Source organism: Manis javanica, chromosome 6 (genome assembly GCF_040802235.1).
Source record: "Manis javanica isolate MJ-LG chromosome 6, MJ_LKY, whole genome shotgun sequence".
NCBI lineage: Eukaryota > Metazoa > Chordata > Mammalia > Pholidota > Manidae > Manis > Manis javanica.
Window position 1 is genome coordinate 119,698,681 of NC_133161.1, and position 20,082 is coordinate 119,718,762.

The 20,082-nt window shown below is 39.8% G+C and overlaps 1 protein-coding gene across 3 annotated transcripts in view; it reads left to right on the forward strand.

The window, feature by feature from the left end:
- Positions 1–20,082, forward strand: part of CEP126 (centrosomal protein 126) — a 156,882-nt gene that overhangs the window by 114,131 nt on the left and 22,669 nt on the right. The window contains exon 15 of one of the 3 annotated variants that reach the window (XR_012132579.1): positions 7,591–7,649. The exons of the other annotated variants lie outside the window; for them this stretch is intronic. The gene's annotated coding sequence lies outside the window, so the exon portion shown is untranslated. Of the gene's footprint in view, positions 1–7,590; positions 7,650–20,082 lie in introns of those variants that run through there. 3 annotated transcript variants of the gene reach the window in all.

Genomic DNA, 20,082 nt, shown 5'->3' on the forward strand with positions numbered 1-20,082 from the left:
GATGTTTTTAAGTCTAATTTTATGTCTTATCATAATCAGTTTTAAAACTAGGTCAATTTGTATTAAGTGTTTAGATTTTAAAAAGAGTGTAATATACTGCCCTCTAATGGTTATAAAACAATGGACATTTCTATCACAACGCCAGTAGCTTTCACTCTTTAAAAACAATGCTGGTTGTTTCCATGTTTTGGATATTGTAAATAATGCAGTAGTGAACACCCGGATGCAGATGTCTTTTCTAGATAATGATTTGAGATAGTGATATTGATAGATATTTGAGCCCAGGTAAATTTAAATATCCAGAAGTGGAATTGCTGGATCATATGGTAGTTGTATTTTTAATTTTTTGAGGAACCTAAAATTGCTTGGACGTTAACTATTGTGATAATCATTTAATAATGTATATATGTATCAAATCATTATGTTGTATACCAAAAACATACTATTTTATATGCCAATTCTCAATTTTTTTTTAAATGCTGGTTACAAGCAGTAGATTCTCTTCATTCCCTGATAGCTTGCCACCCAGTTTGAAGATCAGTGACCTCCGACACTTGTTTTATTTTAATATATAGTATATCTAAAGAGACTATAGTTCAGGATACAATTCATTCTGAAAGTAGATATGATATTTTTCTCAAACGTAAGTTGGGTTAAGTTTAATAGTTTATTTAATAATAAAAATAAAATCTCCCACACACTAATAAAAATACCTAAGCCAATTAAATATATTATATTCTCCAATTTATATACATTTTACATGTATTATCTTAAGTCTCTACAAACCTCTTTAATTTTATTCTTCAACATTAAAGGCTGAATATCTTCAATGATAACAAGACAAATATACATAATAAAGCTTATTGTTATAATAGCGAAATTTATTAAACACTACATGAAAAATAGGATAATTATTAAATGTTATAGATTATATTATTTTATGCATTATATTATTTCATCTATTAATACATTCATATGATGACCATTAAATTCATTACGTAGCCATTCATTATGCAATCATTAAAATCATTTTTTTTAACTATTTAATGAAATAGAGAAATAGCAATGAGTCATTGCTCAATAGAAAATAGGGTTATGGAGCTATGCTTATAGTACCTTAAGAGGAAAAAAATAACGGAAAGAAAAACGAGGAAATTAGTACAACAAAATACTAGCTGTGGTGGTTTCTCAATAGTAGGATTACAGGGGATTTAAAGCTTTTCTTAATAAATTTTTCTATATTTTTCACACTATCTACTTTTTGCATTATTACTTTTTTAAATCAAGTCCAAAAAATTAAGAGCTTTTTGATGTTTCAAGATATTGTCTCCTTTGATAGAAGTGTACACATAAGAAGAAAAAGTGCTCCTCAAAGTCAGCCTTTCCAGATTTCCTATGAAGTTAATTATAGACTATATAACAGAACTTCCATAATGGAGGTTGAGTTTGCTTGTCCCAAAACATCTTCCAAGGCAATCTTTAAACAAATATTCCTAAAATGGGTCCTATACCTTCAGAATCAGAAGATGAACAACTAAGATAAATTTGCTTTCATTCCTCCTTTAATTCTGCCTAAAGCACTATTAGAGAGCTGCAGTAGAGAATGGTGACCCAGATAAGCAAAAATACAGTATTAAATGGTTGTCTTAATGACTGTTATTGCCTGTACTTCCGAAAATTTGGATTATGACCCCAAAAATATTTACAGAACACCTAAAATGTTCTTTAAATATCCTCTCCATGTTTAGTATTTTCTCCTCATGTTTTATGGCTTTATGTAGTAGTTGTCCTAATTACATTCTTCTACAAATTTTTATAATGCCTAGATATTTTTGAAAAAAGCTTAAGTAGTAAGCTTTCAAAGAATTTTAAAGAAAGAACTTTACACATCATCTACTCCAAACTGCTCATATTAGTGAAGAAATTTAAGGACTTTTTAAATGGCATTGGTTAAAGGACTGTGGGTAATACTGCAATATTTCCAGAATCTCTCGCTGGGCCTTAGTGCATCTCCATATCAATGGGTGTTTCCAAGAGGTGGAGAGAAGTAGTCCATCTCCATAGCAATAAGGTAATTACTAGGGGGAGTGAGGGCTTATCTGGACTGGAGAGGTTGGATAGGGTCCCTTTTTGCAGCCAGGTGGTGAGAGACACAGGATAGTAGAAGCAGACAACTGCTTGTAATCTTCTAAGCAATAAATGGGTTTCTCCACTTTATTTCTCCCTTTGACCGATTGCAGTTTCGAAGATAATTTGCCCTGGGCTGAGTGAAAGATTTTCCCCCTGGAGTTATAGGCACTAACGTATGATTCTAATGTCCATGAAAATTAAACTAATATTTTGCCTTTTTGGTGTCTACAGTCTGGTTGAGAAAGAAAAGGGGAAAAAAATCTTTATCTACAGAAAAGTGAGAGCTTTATAAATTATTGCACTTCTTGGAAATCATTTCAAAGCTACATGATTTATTGGTTAATGTATTCACTCAATACAATTCTACTGAGTACCTCTTAAATTATCTCTGTGCTTGGGACTTCAGACTCCAATAGACATTAGATACAGTCCTACTGTACTTGTCAATAAATGTATAGCCTATAAGTTCTTGAAGGATGGTAAACAAGCAGTTACAGTTAAGTGTGATAAATGTTACAGTAGGAGTAACAAAGATTGTAATGCAGTCACACACAGTATCCAGGCCAGACTTAGGCTGTGAAGACAGACCTCCTAGAGAATATGACTGCTAAACTGAGCCCTGAAGGACAGGTTAGATAAGCAAAGATGGAGAAGAGGAAAAGGGGGTTATGTCAGGCATCAGACACAGAATATGTCAAACTCTGCCTGCTTTACCTTTGCTTCCCAAAGCTATAAATCAGAATGCTGAGAGACCTTGGCAAGGAGAGCCACTGAACACACTCCTATACCTCTGCTCCTTCCTGAACCCAACTTAAATTACAAGAGATAAAAAGGAGAAAACACAAGGGACCAGCCGAGAAGATAGCACCAAACCCTTGAAGATTAGAAAGAAGGTGGTCAAGTGATAAGTAACTTAGATAATCAAAGAAAGCTAAAACCTACACTGGTAGTGGATGAAGCCTAAAAGCAAGCCAGTCTGTCCTGCAGAACCTCAGAAAAGTTCAGGTTTGAAGGACAACAGGTCCTGAAAGGGGGGAGGAGGGAGGAATAAAGGTGAAGCTGAAACAGGTTGCTTGAAAGTCTGTTTAAGAAGCAGTTAGACCCCAGAAGTAATTCCCCAAATCATATACCTGGGCAACTCCCCTTCTTTTACCAAAGCAGAAACATTTAACAAAACTAAGAATAAAGGAGAACATCTTTAATCTGTTAGGGGCATTTAGTGGGTGCTGAGCTACTCTGCCGGGATTCCCCCTTCAGGACTGAGGAGCCGTTGCCCAGCCGGTGGGAGCGAGGTAGCTCTCTGCCGAGTCCTTCTCCAGGCACTGCCGTCAGGCCGGCAGACTCCTCCGCAGGGTCACACCCAGTCCTGAGGGCAGCCCTTATCTAATGTCTGGTTGATGGGCTGTAAAGTCCAGGCCCCTTTGCCTCAGGGTAGGAAGATTCTGAAAGTCATGAGGATATACCATTAAGGAATGAAAAATGTAACTTTTTTAAGGAAAAGATACCATTTATGTCAGTGACAGAAATTTTAAGTACCAATGATGAATCTTTAAAAAGATATGCAAGCCTTTTCTGGAAAAAAACAATATAAAATATTGAAAGACATTTAAAAAGACAAGTAAATGGAAGGATATATCACATCATTGAACTAGAAGACTCAATATCATAAAGATGTTGGTGCTTCCCATTGATCTTAAACATTCAATGCAATTCCAACAAAAACATTAAAGGGCTTGTAATAATTACCTTGTGAATTTCTTAAGAGCAGGGACCATGTCTTTGTATCTTCCTGTTTCCAATGCACTCCATCCTACCTGGCATGTAATTGATACCCAATAAATTTTTGCTGAGTAAATAGTAAAAAAAAAAAAAGGAATTTAAAAGGCTGTTTATGAAACTGGACAAGCTGATCTGAAAACTTAAGTGAAAGAGAAACAAAACAACAATAGCCCAGATACCTCTGTGTAAGGAAAACAACATGGAAGTACTTGCTTTATCAAATAGCAATACTTTGGCTCTGGGAAGAGGGGATTCCCACTGTGGGCATGCTCACTGTGAATTAGATGAGACAAAATAATGACATCAGAACACTGTGGATAAAAAGCGGCTCATACCAAGGTTTATTCTCACAGTAGTAGGTCAAGTGCTAGACTCCTATCCACCAATCTGTCTCTGGCCCTGGCTCCAGGCTCTGCTCCCCAGCTGCTGCCTCCATAGTGGCTCCCCTCCACTCCCTCCTGCTTCCCTCTGCCCTTGTCTCTGCTTCCTAGCACTGGGCACTGCAACTTCCCTCTGTGCTCCTAGCACCAGGTGGAACTCCAGAGATGCAGGGACCAATTACATCCAGGCCCTTGTTTGTTTCCTCCCTCCCCCTGGCCAGTACTCCGTGACAGTTTGCTCCAGGCAGAGCTCTATCCAGGGTAGACAGCTTATTGCTAACAGGTATGCAAGCAGGTGATTGTATGTACACAACAGAGACACTAGAATCAGGTGAGAATCCTGGCTGTGAAATTTCCATTTTCCCTACACTCCACCCCTCCAGGATTCTCACCTCACAATCTATGCCTCAATCTTCTGTGATCATCCCTGTGCAAGAAAGCTGGAACATTGTAACCAGATCCCATAACAGCAACAGAAGCTATAACAACACACATATAACAACAGAAATTATGATACAGATAACAACAAAACTATGATAATCCTCAAGCCTAAAACCAATTGCCACCAAGTGGTCATTCCAGCTGTATTCAAACCAGTACTACTCAGATGAGTTCATGACTCATTCTTTCCATGGGAGGCCAGTAGGAGAACTGGTAGGGAGTTCCATGCACACTTAGCAAGCCAGGAGTTCTTGCTAGGGTTTGTACCCAATCCACAAAGACCTGAAAGGAAATTAATCTTAAGGGCAATAGAACACATGTTTTACTGACACCAACATAGGAAAATCTTGTCCATCAGGTAGGATGTATGCAAAAGAGTGGTCCTGTGATAGGACTGTGGCAGGAAGGGGGTCTGACTGGGTATAGTAAACCATACATTTACCCCTCTCCCTGTGGGGGTTACTGAGGGGCCTATATATAGTGCTACTGGAGGCATATGCACTGGTCATAAAGATAAAACAAAACTTCCTGGTAAGATGCTCTTACCTCCTGGCCAGTTAGGGCACACTACCATGGTCTTTGGGGGCCACTCTGCTGTTACCAGGAATACACAGGAGGCCAGCTACAGGCCTTGTCCCCAAGGTGCCAGGAGTGCCAGCCATCTCTGGTTCATGTATTGACCATTGAGTGGAGTCTCCAGGGTGCTGTGTGACTCAGTCACACAATGCACTCCTGCCAGGCTCTTCTGAATCTTCAAAAGTCAAAGAAAGGCACCACTGATGGGATACAGCCCACATTGTGTTCTGCAGTGGACAGGCTTTCTTTCTAGCCAAGGTACCTGGGCCAATTTGTCTGCTTTATCATTTCTTGGGGATGCCAGGAATAAATGGCCTGTGCTCCTTCCCAGAGTTGTGACCAGAATCCAGTAGGTTGGCAAGTTCGTTCAAGCCAGAGGCCCCAGCCATAACCATCTTCAGTTATATGAACATTCAGATCACAGAGTCTTGACAGTTCTGTCTCACTCAAAGCCTGCACAGCTTTGACTGTCCATTATGCAACACCAAAATCAAATGCACACATTTCATCCCAGCCACACCTGGTGCCCTTTTGGGGCATAAGGGCCTCATAATTTGCACCAAGTGTGGGATAAACACTCTCCAATAACCTGAAAGACCCAAAATCTCTTGCAATAATGCCACATTTGTCTGTAAGAGAATCAGAAGTAAGCATAACATCATATACAGTATTACATGCCCTACTCCCAAGGAAATTTGGGTTTGTTTCCCTCTGATAGCCTTACCCCCATATCCATCTATAACAGTGGGGGTCCTGGGAAACCACTCAGGGTTGCCATAAATCAGTGAACATTCAGCTCTAGTGTCCACCAGAGCCAGAACACATTTTACATTCACTAGCCACTAATGAATTGATATTTCGGTATGCAGCTTCCGGTCCCCACCCAGTCCCCCAAGGTGGGTGTCTTGACCCTCTCCCCTCAGTCAAACCACATTGCCCAACTATCTTCCTGTGAGGGTCCAGGCAGGGTCAGCTTACTCTCCAGCAGTAAGTCCTACAGGCACATGGGCCAGAATTGTGACTTTGTCTCTGGCTTCCATTTCCTGGTTCTTGCCTTAGCCAATGACCAAGACCATTGCTCCGGCTTCAATTGCTGCCACAGCTCCAGTAAGATTTCATTTGACTTTCCATAAAATTTCTCTTTGTCTGCTCCTGCCTTTATCAAAACAACCCATATCTGGATCCTTGTGACCTTCACATGGCCCTTTAAACTCTTCTTTTCAGGAGCAGATCACATTGTCTTCCATCCCTTCATTGCCTCTGTTTCTCCCAAATCTGCTACTGTCCAGGTAACCTCATTTATGGGTTGCCCTAAGTGCATGACATGAATAGTCAATAGGGACCCAAAGAGGGATGGGGGAGCCATCTAAAGCACCATACTCTTCATCTGCTTTGTAAACAATTCCTCATCTGGGCCACGATGTTCTGGGTTATAAATGGCATTTTTCATGCCCAACTCCAATAACACCTGTTGGAGCTCAGCATACATCTACCATCTAGCAGGGAAGGATAGTAAATCACCCCAACTGGGCCATACAGCATGAAGCATGGCCATCAGCCGATTGAGAAGGGAGTGGTTCCCCAGGATCTGATAATCATTTTGTAATCACTGCTACAGGACAGGATGAGTTGTCAGGAAAGTCAGCTTTCCCATTTCTAAACCAGACAGAAAAATCCCAACTATGCCTACATCCCTAAAATGCAGAAGGGAGGCTGACAGACACCATAGGTTTCTGCCAAAACCAGGAGCCCAAACCCATCAGCTGAGTACACGGGTAGAGCATGGAGGGCTCAATGACCAAGAGAGGGGGCTGCACCTCTCCCTGAGAATCCAGTGGTTGCTGCATCTTTATTTTCTTAACTACAAGAGGGTGGGCTTTCAAAGAAGAAGAATCAGAGCCTTTAACCACTGTCCTCCCCTACATCACCTCACAGTTCACATTTTTGTGCCGAGGCCTCTCACACGAGCACATCCCTCTCATCAGTAGCCTTTTTCAACACTGTGAGAAACAGCTAACCCACAGTTCTCACCACCTGCAGGCACTCTGCCCCTTTAAGGAATTCCCTGTTTCGCAAAGGGCCAACTCTACTGCCTCGGGCATCACTTCCACCTCCCCCCTAGACCTGGAGAGGGGCCCAGTCCCCTAAAAGGCAAGCCACCTCAGACAATGTGCCCATTGCAGGATATCCCGGTGTCTCCACAACCATAGAGGCAGCCCACTGAAGCACCCTGCCCATGAGAGCAGCCTTTTTTCATTGTTTTTTTTCTCTTTTTTGGTCTCAGCAAATACTGCCAGCTGCACCAAAATGTTGCTCCAGGAGGAGGGGATTCCGTACTCCAGGCAAGTTCACTATGAATTAGGTGAGACTGAACAAGGATGGCGGAATGTTGCAGTTAAAAAAGGGCTCATACCAAGGTTTACACTCACAGCAGTAGGTCGAGTGTAGACTCCCCTCCATCCATCTGTCTCTGGCCTTGGCTCCAAGCTCTGCTCCCCAGGCTCTGCCTCCACTAGTGGCTCCCTCTCCACTCCCTCCTGATTCCCTCTGCCATCCTCCCATGTCTCTCCCCTTTCTAACACATGGCTCTGCAGCTTCCCCCTCCTCTCCTAGCACCAGGTGGAACTCTGTGGGCAGGACTCTATGGTGACACCAGGGACCAATGACGTCCAAGCACTTGTTTCCTCTCCACCCCTCCCCCTGGCCGATACTTCCATGACTGGCAGTTCACTCTGGGTGGAGCTCTGTGAGCCATAAAAAGCTTACTGCCAACAGATATGAAAGCAGGCACCTGTATGTACACAATGGGAGATATTAGAATCAGGTGAGAATCTTGGACATGAAATTTCCATTTTACCTACAAAGGGAATGCAGCGAAAGGGGAACCCTCCTACACTGCTGGTGGGAATGTAAAGTAGTTCAACCATTGTGGAAAGCAATATGGAGGTTCCTCAAAAAACTAAAAATAGAAATACCATTTGACCCAGAAATTTCACTCCTCGGAATTTACCCAAAGAAACAAGTTCTCAGATTCAAAAAGACATATACACCCCTATGTTTACTGCAGCACTATTTACAATAGCCAAGATATGGAAGCAACCTCAGTGTCCATCAGTAGATGAATGGATAAAAAAAAGGTGGTACATATACACAATGGAATATTATTCAGCCATAAGAAAGAAACAAATCCTATCATTTGCAACAACATGGATGGAGCTGGAGGTTATTATGCTCAGTGAAATAAGCCAGATAGAGAAAGACAAGTACCAAATGATTTCCCTCATTTGTGGAGTATAATGATAAAGCAAAACTGAAGGAACAAAATAGCAGCAGACTCACAGACTACAAGAAGGGACTAGTGGTTACCAAAGGGGATGGGTGGAGGAGAGTGGGTGGGGAGGGAGGGAGAAGGAGATTGAGGGGTATTATGATTAGTACACATGCTATGGGGGGGTCATGGGAAAGACAGTGTAGCACAGAGAAGACAAATAGTGACTCTGTGGCATCTTACTATACTGATGGACAGTGACTTCAATGGGGTATGGGGGGGACTTGATAATATGGGTGAATGTAGTAACCACATTGTTTTTCATGTGAAACCTTCATAAGAGTGTATATCAATGATACCTTAATCAAAAATTTTTAAATAAAAAAAATAAAAAATCAATGGACTAATTACTGGATTCAACAAAATTGCAGGATTCAAAATTAATACACAGATATCTGTTGCATTCCTGTATACTAACAGCAAACTAGTAGAAAGAGAAATCAGGAAAACAACTCCATTTACAATTGCATCATAAAGAATAAAAAAACCTAGGAATAAACCTATCCAAAGAGTTAAAAAAACCTATACTCTGAAAACTATAAGACATTCATGAGGGACATTAAAGAAAATGCAAATAAGTGATAATCTATCCTGTATTTATGTAAAGGAAGAATTAATATTGTCAAAATGGCCATCCTGCCCAAAGCAATTTACAGATTCAGTGCACTCCTATCAAGATGCCACAGCATTTTTCAATGAACTGGAATAGTTCTGAAATTTATATGGAACCACACAAGACCTGAATAGCCAAAGCAATCCTGAGAAGGAAGAACAAAGCTGGCATTATTATGCTTTCTGACTTGAAGCTACAAAACTACAGTAATTAAAATGATATGGTACTTGCATAAGAACAGACCCATAGATCAACGAAACAGAATAGAGAGCCAAGATATAAACCCATGCATATGTGGTCAATTAATAAACCATAAAGGAGCCATGAATATACAATGGGGAACAGACAGTCTCTTCAATAACTGGTGCTGGGAAAACTGGACATCTAAATTGCATTATTGTCTAACTCCATACACAAAAGTAAACTCAAAATGGATCAAAGCCCTGCATGTAAGTCATGAAACCATAAAACTCTTAGAAGAAAACATAGACAAAAACCGCTTGAATATAAATATGAGCAATTTTTTCCTGGACACATCTCCTTGGGCAAAGGAAACAAAATAAAAAATGAACAAGTGGTACTACATCAAATGAAAAATCTTCTGTACATCAAAGGACACCATTAGCAGAACAAAAAGCATCCTGAAGTATAGGAGAATACATTCAAAAATGACTCATCTTACAAGGGATTAACATCAAAAATATTTTAAGAACTCATGCCTCAACACCCAAAAAACAAATAATCTGATTAAAAAGTAGGTGGAGGACCTGAACAGACATTTCTCCAAAAAGATATACAAATAGCCAACAGGCACATGAAAAGATGTTCCACATCACTAATAATCAAAGAAATGCACAATGAGATATCACCTCACACCAGTTAGAATGACCACTATCCAAAAGACAAGAAATAACAAATGTTGATTAGGATATGGAGAAAGGGAATCCTCCTGCACTGCTGGTGGGGAATGTAAATTGGTGCAACCTCTGTGCAAAGCATTATGGAGGTTCCTCAAAAAACTAAAAATACCATTTGATCCAGTAATTTCACTTCTAGGAATTTACCCAACGAAAACAAAATCCCTGATTCTAAAAGACATATGCACCCTATGTTTATCACTGCATTAATTATAGTAGACAAGAAATGGAAGGAACCTAAGTGCTCATCAACAGATGAATGGATAAAGAAGATATGGTACATATACAAAATGGAATATTATTCAGTGATAAAAAGAAAAGAAATCCTGCCATTTGCAACAATATGGATGGATCTAGAGAGTATTATGCTAAGTGAAATAATCCAGGCAGAGAAAGGCAAACACCATATGATTTCACTTATTTGAGGAGTCTGAAAACAAAGCAAAACAAAATGAACAAAACAGCAGTAGACTCATAGACACTGAGAAGTGAACAGTGGTTACCAACTGGGAGGGGTTGGGGTAGATAGGTGGGGAGGGTAAGGGGAATAAAAGGGCTCAAAAATTCTCCATCATAATATAAGTTGGTCACAGGGATGGTAGTATAGCATGGAGAATATAGCCAATGATTCTGTAACATCTTTGTATGTTGACAGATAGTAACTGCAGTAGTGAGGGTGAGGATTTAATAATATGGGTAACTGTTGAACTGTTGTGTTGTACATTTGAAACCAATATAAGATTCTATATCAATGATACTTCATTAAAAAAGAAGAGTAAAAAAAAAATCAATGGAACAGAATAGGGAACCCAAAAGTAAACCCATGTAAACAAAGAAATCTGAATTATGATAAAGTAGGCATTACAGGTCAGTAGGGCAAGTATAGAAAGGGCAGTTATGGGTGTGCTCTGCTCAGATTTCCTTTAAGAGATCACCTGCTTCAAGGAGGATGTTGGCTGACAGCCTCTCCCCGCTGTACCTTCACATCCAGCACGTTCATTAACACAAATGCTCTGCTCCCACCAGGCTATTCTGTGACTGAGTAAAGTGGGTGAACAAGAAGTGGACCATTCTTGCTCAAGAGGGGACCCCTCTAGTGGGTAGTCTCTGTTCACAGGCACCTCACTGGCCTGGGAACAGCTCTCCCACAGGGACTTCTTCCTTCCCTCTCTCCCATCTTAGGTGTCACACCCACATTATAATTTCAAGGCTTCTGCAGCTAACCTCTGCTTGGCTCCCTTTTACCTTCACAGGTGTTTCCTCCCAGTAAATCTTGTACACCTCTAATTCCACTATGGTATCTACTTCTCATAGATACTTTATTGAATATTTGGTACTGGGAATGGTCCAGGGCAGCAGCCTGCAGGGCAGAAATTGGATCACTCAGTGGCTGGAGGGGATCCCCAGCCTGCATGGAATGCTGACCACAGACTGTCCCTGGCACAAGGCAGTAGTTCAATTGCTGAATAGTTCACATCCCACTGGAGAAAAATATACTAACCCACACAATAATTCAGGCCTTTAAAAAAAACACAGGAGGGACAATGCTTGCAAAGAAATGGCTGGTTATTACTAAGTGAATTGGAGGCCTTCAGAGGGATAATGAGAAACTAAGGAAGGTTAACAAACTGTTAAGGGCTAAGTGTGAAAGCCAATATATGCTTGTGGCAGTATTGCTTGCAAAGAGATCCTTATCTCCCTGCAGCGGAAAAGAGAGCACAGCTAAGTAGCAAACACAGAATTTAATAGTTAGAATGAGAAGCAGCAGACAGTTAGATGGTCTGTTACCCTCAGGGCAGAGCCCTGAAACATGGGATGGGGACATGACACCCAGCTCTGTGCCATTCTCCTACCATCAGCCCCAGAGTACAGAGGACAGCCATCGCTGAAGTTCTTAGTGATGCTGGTGCCTCTCACACCATACTGACCCTCCAGGTCCAGCACTTCCCTAACTGTATTGTGCTGGGATTTAACAAGTCGCCTGCCTGTTGACCAGGAGAGGAAGTGGGGCAGCTCTGAAAAGTGCCTGTTGCTCTGTGGTGGAGAAGCCTCGGCAGAGTCTTCTCACATGGGATGGGTTCCAGCTGTTAATAGATAGAGGTGGTATTACTGAAAAATTCAGAGTTGATTCTCTGTAGGCCAGACCCGAAGGTATGAAAGGAGGTCACAGAGCTGGGCTCAGTAATAGTGACGGACATGATGAGTCCCTGAAGTAAGAAAGACCAGATAGCAGCACTAACTTGCAGAAGCCAGGGGGCCGCGGTTACCATAAAGGCCAGCAAGGTCAAAGAGGTAGCCAATACAATTTGACTGGCAGGGAGATGATTAATAGTATTTGTGGTTCCTAAGGACAAAATATCCAGGTACCCTTCAATAGTTCTACTTAATATCTACCATCAGAAGAGAGGCTGGAGGAGCAGGAGGCTGAAGACAGTGGTCCCAATAAAAAGTCACAGTGCCTTGCTCAGTTTCCAGACCTGAGCCAATTTTCAGATCTGCAACCCACTGAATGAAGAGATGGCCAGGTGCCTAAGAGAAAAGACCCTACAATACACCCAACAAATATATATACTGAAAATATTCCCTCAGTTCTTGCCTAATGGGACACATGGCCACTTCAGCAAATGTACACTGAGAAAAGGGGAATAACCAAATATTTGAGGAACATTGGACACACAATCTTAGTGCATGGTGATCTTAATCTACTGGAGGATGTAATCTACCAAACCAAAAGTGTAAACTGAGGAAACAAAGAGATGAAACCTAATAAACAAGGTGGCCATGGGGCCCTTCGATCCCAGAGGCATAGTTGGCCAACACCGCAGCTGCTGTGTCTGAAATCCAGCCCATCCCGTGCTTCCCACTCATGGGTCCCAGGGAATGACGCCATTACTACGTCAGGCTTCTTCCTGGGGGACCCATTTCCCTTCTGATGGACCGCTCGAAGACCTGCTCAACTTCCCTCAAACCTCACAGGGATCTAAGACACTCCATCCAACCGTCATTCCCTCAGGGTCATACGCCCGTGGTCTTGCAGGTCCCCTGGTCTCTCCCAGCTCCCTCTACATTTCTGTTCACAAGCATTCTCCTAACAAACTACTTGCTCAGGTAACCCTATCTTGGCATCTGGCTCTGGGAAGACCCAGTGTCAACACAGGAAAATTTTTCTTTTTTAATCTCCAGCATGATAGTGAAAGATTACAACTGCACACCAAGCCAAGGGAAATGATAGAAAACCCACTATGTTAGAGGCTTTTTCTTACTCTTCATTCTGGCAGAGTAAAAATTAGCAATGAAGTACATAAAAAAATGAACATAAAATTTTTAACAATAAACAAAAAGTTGAACAGGAAAGAAAATATAGTATACTAGATGACAACAGAAAAAATTATATTTACATAGCCATGATAATGCAATTATTAAATATTAATATTATAAAAATTATAATGGTATATATTTTATTAGGCTGAGAGTAAGTGAAGCATGGAGAAGAGTGCAGAGAATGGTATGAGAAATATTGCATAGTAGGTTAATACAGGACATATGAAAATGAAATATCAAAAATGAGAGTGTAAGCATGTTTTATAGAAATATGAAGGCAAATACTAAAAGAAAAAAGCTAAGAGCATTAAGAGTGATTATCTCTGCAGAGAAGGAATAGAGATGGATACTGATAGTTATTTTATAATAACACTTGTAGATTTTTAAGCTATGTGTAATCTTGATAAAGTTTAAATTAAAAATAATTACTAAAAATTACTGGGATTGCAAAATTTGACAATCATGTATGACAATCATAACTTAACAAAAGGCAAACACCACAATGTAAATAAAGAGGTGATTCCTAAAAGAACTAAAAGTATATACAAATATTTTGTTTCAGAATCAATTAAATGAAAGTTTTTAAAAATGCAATGATACCACTTCTAGATATATACTCAAGAGAACTGGAAACATATGTCCACACAAAAACATGTACACAAATGTTCATATGAGTATTATTCATAATAGTTGAAAAGAGTTGATGGACTCAAATGGACGTGAAATGATTGAGTCTAATTTGGGTCCATCATATGATGAATGGATAAATACATGTGGTATATCCACATAATGGAATATGCTACAACATGGATGAATCTTGAAAACATTATGCTAAGTGGAAGAAGCCAGTCAAAAAAGCTACATATTACTCAATTCCATTATATGAAATTTCCAGAATAGGCAAATCCACAGAAGCAGAAGACACCTTAGTGTTAGTTCATTATTATTAGTTGCCAGAGGCTGGTGGAGGAGGAAATAGGATGTTTCTGCTAATGAGTATGGAGATTTTTTTATGGGGTTATGAAAATATTCTAAAATTAGTGGTGATGACTGCACAACTCTATGAATGTATTAAAAACCACTGAATTGTATACTTTGTTATAGTATGTGAATTATATATCAATAAGGCTGTTGTAGAAATTAAAACTGCAAAAAAAACACAATGAGAAGTGTAGAGGCAGAAGAAAATAGTAAGATTAAAAGAGAAAGAAACAAATGTTTCATGGTTCAATAAATGAGTAATAAATTATAGAGATCATGGGGTCATTCATTAAGGTATATGTCTCAAATTTGAACATAATCAGTCTGAGTCATATTCCATTTCTGTATACAAAATATTTTACATACTGATTACCACAAAAAACTGTTCCAACAGCTAAGACAGTTTTGTGGGGTTTTTTTTTAAACATTTTAAAGGGATTGGAGATTAGAATAAAAACCTATCACAGAATCTATTTCATTAACACAGACAAATAGGACTGTTTTCTCCTTGGCCTGAGGTGGGGATGTGGAACAGAATAAACCAGATTTTAAAAAAACAAACTATTAAAGCCACAGGTTTAGCAAGCAGATACTGGATTTCTAGGAGAATCTAGCTGATCAACACCAGTGCAAAATATTTCATTGTATTTATTTAGATTGCTTTCCAAACATGTATATTACCTGAAGTTTCAAATGTCTTTTTGCCAGATGGATTGGGAAGGCAAAAATACCATCAAAGACCCAAAGATGCTATCAGAGCATTACGAGAAAAGACTTGGGAGGTGTGCAGGGATAGGAAGCCAGGATGACCTTTAATCCTAATGAATCATGAGCCAAAAACATGATTTTAAAAGGGAGAGAATGAAATCAGCCTCTCACAAAGCCATCTCTTCACTTTCCAGTTAATTTCCATGACAAGCAAGCTAGAAATTACACGGGATTTAATTAGCAAGATTAGTTTTGTAATCATTTGAGTCATATTTATAAGTCAGGTTTACACAAAAGGTAATCTCATCCCAGAAACATCTGCTAGAGTATTTCTCCTACAATGAGCTTTCATTGACACCTGTTCTCTCTCAGTCAAATCAGTTCTTAAATAGTTTGTATAATTTCATATTTCAGCTTGGGTACCTAAATAAACATCAAATAAAACACAAACATTTTTTGAATGTTTTTAAAGAAAATAAAAACAAAAACAAAAAAGAACATTTTCAAGGAATAGGATAGTCAAGCACTGCATTTCAGTTATTTGGAAGGCAGAAATGTGTATAAGCCTTCTCCGCCTAATATATCTGTCTCTTGAGTCCATTTGTTATTGTTATGAGAAATGCCACAGCCATATTAAAATCTATATGTTATGTCCACACTCTTGTTAAAATAACCTTAAAATAATTTTAAATGTTTCTATTCAGGTATACTATTTTGAGAGTTTCCCAGTTCCAAAAAGAATGATCATTTTCCAGAATACATTTAATTTTAAGGTAAAAATTCAAACTTCCTATCAATGAAATATTTTGATATGCCTTTTGTAAGATTAAAAGCAGTCAAGTAAAAACAATTTAACTTATATAACTGATTTAACTATATAACCAGACAATAGATCACGTATCCCATAAACAGAAAGGCAGGAAGGCTCCAACTAATTTTCAGTCAGCTTTTATTGAGGACCCATATTATGTTAAACTCTAATAAATCAAGTTACTCTAGATAACTTTTTCAGAAGTAAACAGTGGTGTGCAGTCAGAAACAGTTTTTGGACAAGTTAGAGTAATGGTAATTTATTGACACTCATAACTGATGTCAATTGATATTGATAATGATCACTTGACAATAATTTATTGGGCATTTACCAAGTGCCAGTCATTCTGCTAGACATGGTATATAATAATCTCAGGTAATGCTCTCAAAACCTTATAATGCAGGTTGGACAGTCTTCCCCTTTCGAACACATGGGAAAAATGAAGCTTAGAAAGGTTAAGAAACTTGCCCAAAGCCACACAGAAAAGTGTGACAAACTGAAATTCTAAACCAGTCAATTTCACTCCAGAACCTATTATACTACCTCTTGAAATTCAGAATGAATTTATTTTGGAACCATACTGTAATTATTTTAACAAGGTAGTCCATAAAAGCCTAGAATCGTGTCTAAACAACAGATTATACACACATAACTGGACTGTAATGAGTGATGAGCCAATTCAGACACAAAAGGGGGTAGCAAAAGGGGGTGTTTATCTTAATTTTTAGCAATGGTCATTATCTTGAAAAAAGGATTTCAAACATTTTAAAGCCAAAGAATCCTCTTTGCAAGTAAGATTTACCTAGCACTTCAATTACTAAAACAGACAATAGGAGAACTGTTCTTACTGAAGCAGGAAAGGAAATGCCATACTCTCCTTCCTCCATACCCGAAAACAGATCCTGAGCCACTTCCCAAAAAGTGCAGTTTTCCAAGGAAGATAAGCTGAACATCACTGAATTAGACAGACAGAATGCCACAGACCTAGTGGACCTTATTTTGCAGCAATCACTGGGCAATGTATCTGCCTCTGCCATCCTGGCCAACCCTTAATGGTGATCTCACAGACCAGATAAATGTGAGTTGAAAGATAATAGAGTTATGTGTAACAACAGATATGTCCATTTAATGAAAGGCCTTTAGTGTCATGCCAAAGGCCTTTTATATGGTCCTATCCCATTCAGCATTTTTCATCAATAACTTGGATGAAGTCCTCAAAGGTATGCCTGTGAAACAAAATGGGAAAGAGTTTTAAATTATCACCAAACATAATCAAAGAAAATGTGAGCTGTAAGCAATTCAAGAATACACATTTTAAAATGATGAATGTTTTCCACAGAAATCTTCTTTGGTGAGAGCTAGTGTGCAGAGGTAAACCCTTGAAGGAATCAAAGCATTCAAGACTTCATCTTAAACTTAGTAAACCCAAAAGGTATTCACCTTCCTCCTGCACAGAGTTAACTTTCCAGTGGTATGAATCCCACTCTCCTCCCCAGGCTGTAGGAATGGATTGCTCCTAAGACCACAGGCTCCCAATGCCAAAATCAGAAGAACAGAAAACTAAACTTTGACAAGCCAGAGGGAACTATGAATTAATAGTCTAGAAACAGATACTAAAACCAGTGTAAAGAACCAAGAATGCAAAAATCAGGGAGACAGGTGAAATAGAGAGGTGATAACTGATCCATGGATCCAAGGAGAGGTCTGGGTCACTGTTGTTCTTTTGTTTTGCTTCTATAAAGCAACCAGGGGGATTTCTCAAGATGGCAGCATGAGTAAGGTGGGGGAAATCTCCTTCCAAAGCCATATATATTTTGAAAATAAAGCAAATACAACTATTCCTAAAAGAGAAACCAGAAGATACAGTACAGCAACCAGGATACATCTATATCTGCAAGAATTCAGCATCTTACAAAAAGGGTAAGATACAAAGCCATGACCCAGCGGGACCTGAGTACTCCACTCACCCCAGCTCACCGGTGGGAGGAAAAGAATCAGAGTTGGGAGGGAGTGGAAGCACAGGAGTGCTAAATAACTAGCCCTAGTAATCTGCACCAGGAGCACAGACACACATTGATGGTGTACTGGATATTAGAGAAACGGAAAAGGAAAATCCAAGACTGAGACTGCGAACAGGTCCCTACAGCCAGCTGGCCTGGGACAAAAGAAAAGCAGGCACTTTAAAAGTCTTAAAGGGACAAGGGTTTAACAGGTGGACAAATTGACCTGGCACAAATCGTCCTGGGAATCTTAAGGAACTTCAGGCACCCTAACCTCCTGGGTGTCAACGCAGCTCTGAAGCCCCTCATGGTGGTAAGCAGCATGCCATTCATTCCCCTTCCCCGCTGGCACTGCAAGCAAACTGACTGACCGCCATTGCTGTGGACCAGCTGGGGAGCAGTGCTGCCCACAGCAACCACACACAGTCTTCTCCCAGTGTGCAGCTAACTGGGCCAGACCCAGAGTCTGCCCCCTATGCACAGCTGCCTGGCACAGGCAGAGAAAGCTGGTGCAAAGTCCAGAAGGCACGAAAGGGAGCTGTTCTCACAGGAGAACACACACCACTCACCTGTGATCCCCACCAGTGACCTAGGCTATCCCAGGGGCTGCACCACCCACAGCAAATCAGGGGATTAACCCAGAGACTGCTCCCTATGCATGATTAACTGGCACAGATGATGGAGAAGGGCAAGGTGACCAGTAAGCATGAAGGGACTTTGTTCTCCCAGCTGACACATGTGCCACTTGGTGACGATCACTTCTACCACCATGAAAAGGCAGAAGAACATTCAGTCAGTCCAAAACCACTCAAACGCCAAAGAGAGGGTCTGGTGAGACTAATATAACCAATCTTCCTGAAAAAGAGTTCAAAATAAAAGTAACAACCATGCTGATGGACCTGCAGAGAAATATGCAAGAGCTAAGGGATGAAGTCCAGAGGGAGATAAGAGAAATAAAACAAACAATGGAGGGATTTAAGAGCAGACTGGATGAGCTACAAGAGACTGTTAATGGAATAGAAATCAGAGAACAGGAATACAGAGAAGCAGAGGCACAGAGAGATAAAAGGATCTCTAAGAATGAAAGAATAGTAAGAGAACTGTGGGACCAATCCAAACAGAAAAATACTTGTATTATAGGGGTACCAGAAGAAGAAGAGAGAGAAAAAGGGATAGAAAATGTCTTTGAAGAAATAATTGCTGAAAACTTCCCAAAGCTGGGGAAGGAAATAGTGTCTCAGACCATGGAAGCCCACAGATATCCCAACACAAGGGACCCAAGGAGGACAACACCAAGACATATAATAATTAAAATGGCAAAGATCAAACAAAAGGACAGAGTATTAAAAGCAGCCAGAGAGAGAAAAAAGACCATCTACAAAGGAAAACCCATTAGGCTATCATCAGACTTCTTAGCAGAAACTTTACAGGCCAGAAGAGAATGGCATGATTTACTCAATGGAATGAAACAGAAGGGCCTCAAACCAAGAATACTGTATCCAGCAAGATTATCATTAAATTTGAAGGAGGGATTAAACAATTTCCAGAAAAACAAAAGTTGAGGGAATTTACCTCCCACAAACCATCTCTACAGTGTATTCTAAAGGGACTGCTCTAGATGGAAGTGCTCCTAAGGATAAACAGATGTCACCAGAGAAAATAAAATCACAGCAAATAAAGTAGACCAACCAAATACTAACTAAATGCAAAATAAAATGAGCTATTCACAAAATCAGTCCAGAGAAACACAAAAGAGTACAGAATAAAATACCTAACACATAGTGGAGGAGGAACAAAAATAAGGGAGAGAAATAAAGAATCATCAGACTGTGTTTATAATAGTGCAATAAGTGAGTTAAGTTAGATGGTTAGATAGTAAAGAAGCTATCCTTGAACCTTTGGTAACCACAAATCCAAAGCCTACAATGGCAATAAGTATATATCTATTGATAATCACCCTAAATGTAAATGGACTAAATGCACCAATGAAAAGAAACAGAATAATAGGAGGGATAAAAAAGCAAGACCCATCTATATGCTTCCTACAAGAGACTCAGCTCAAACCCAAGACATACACAGACTAAAAGTGAAGGGATG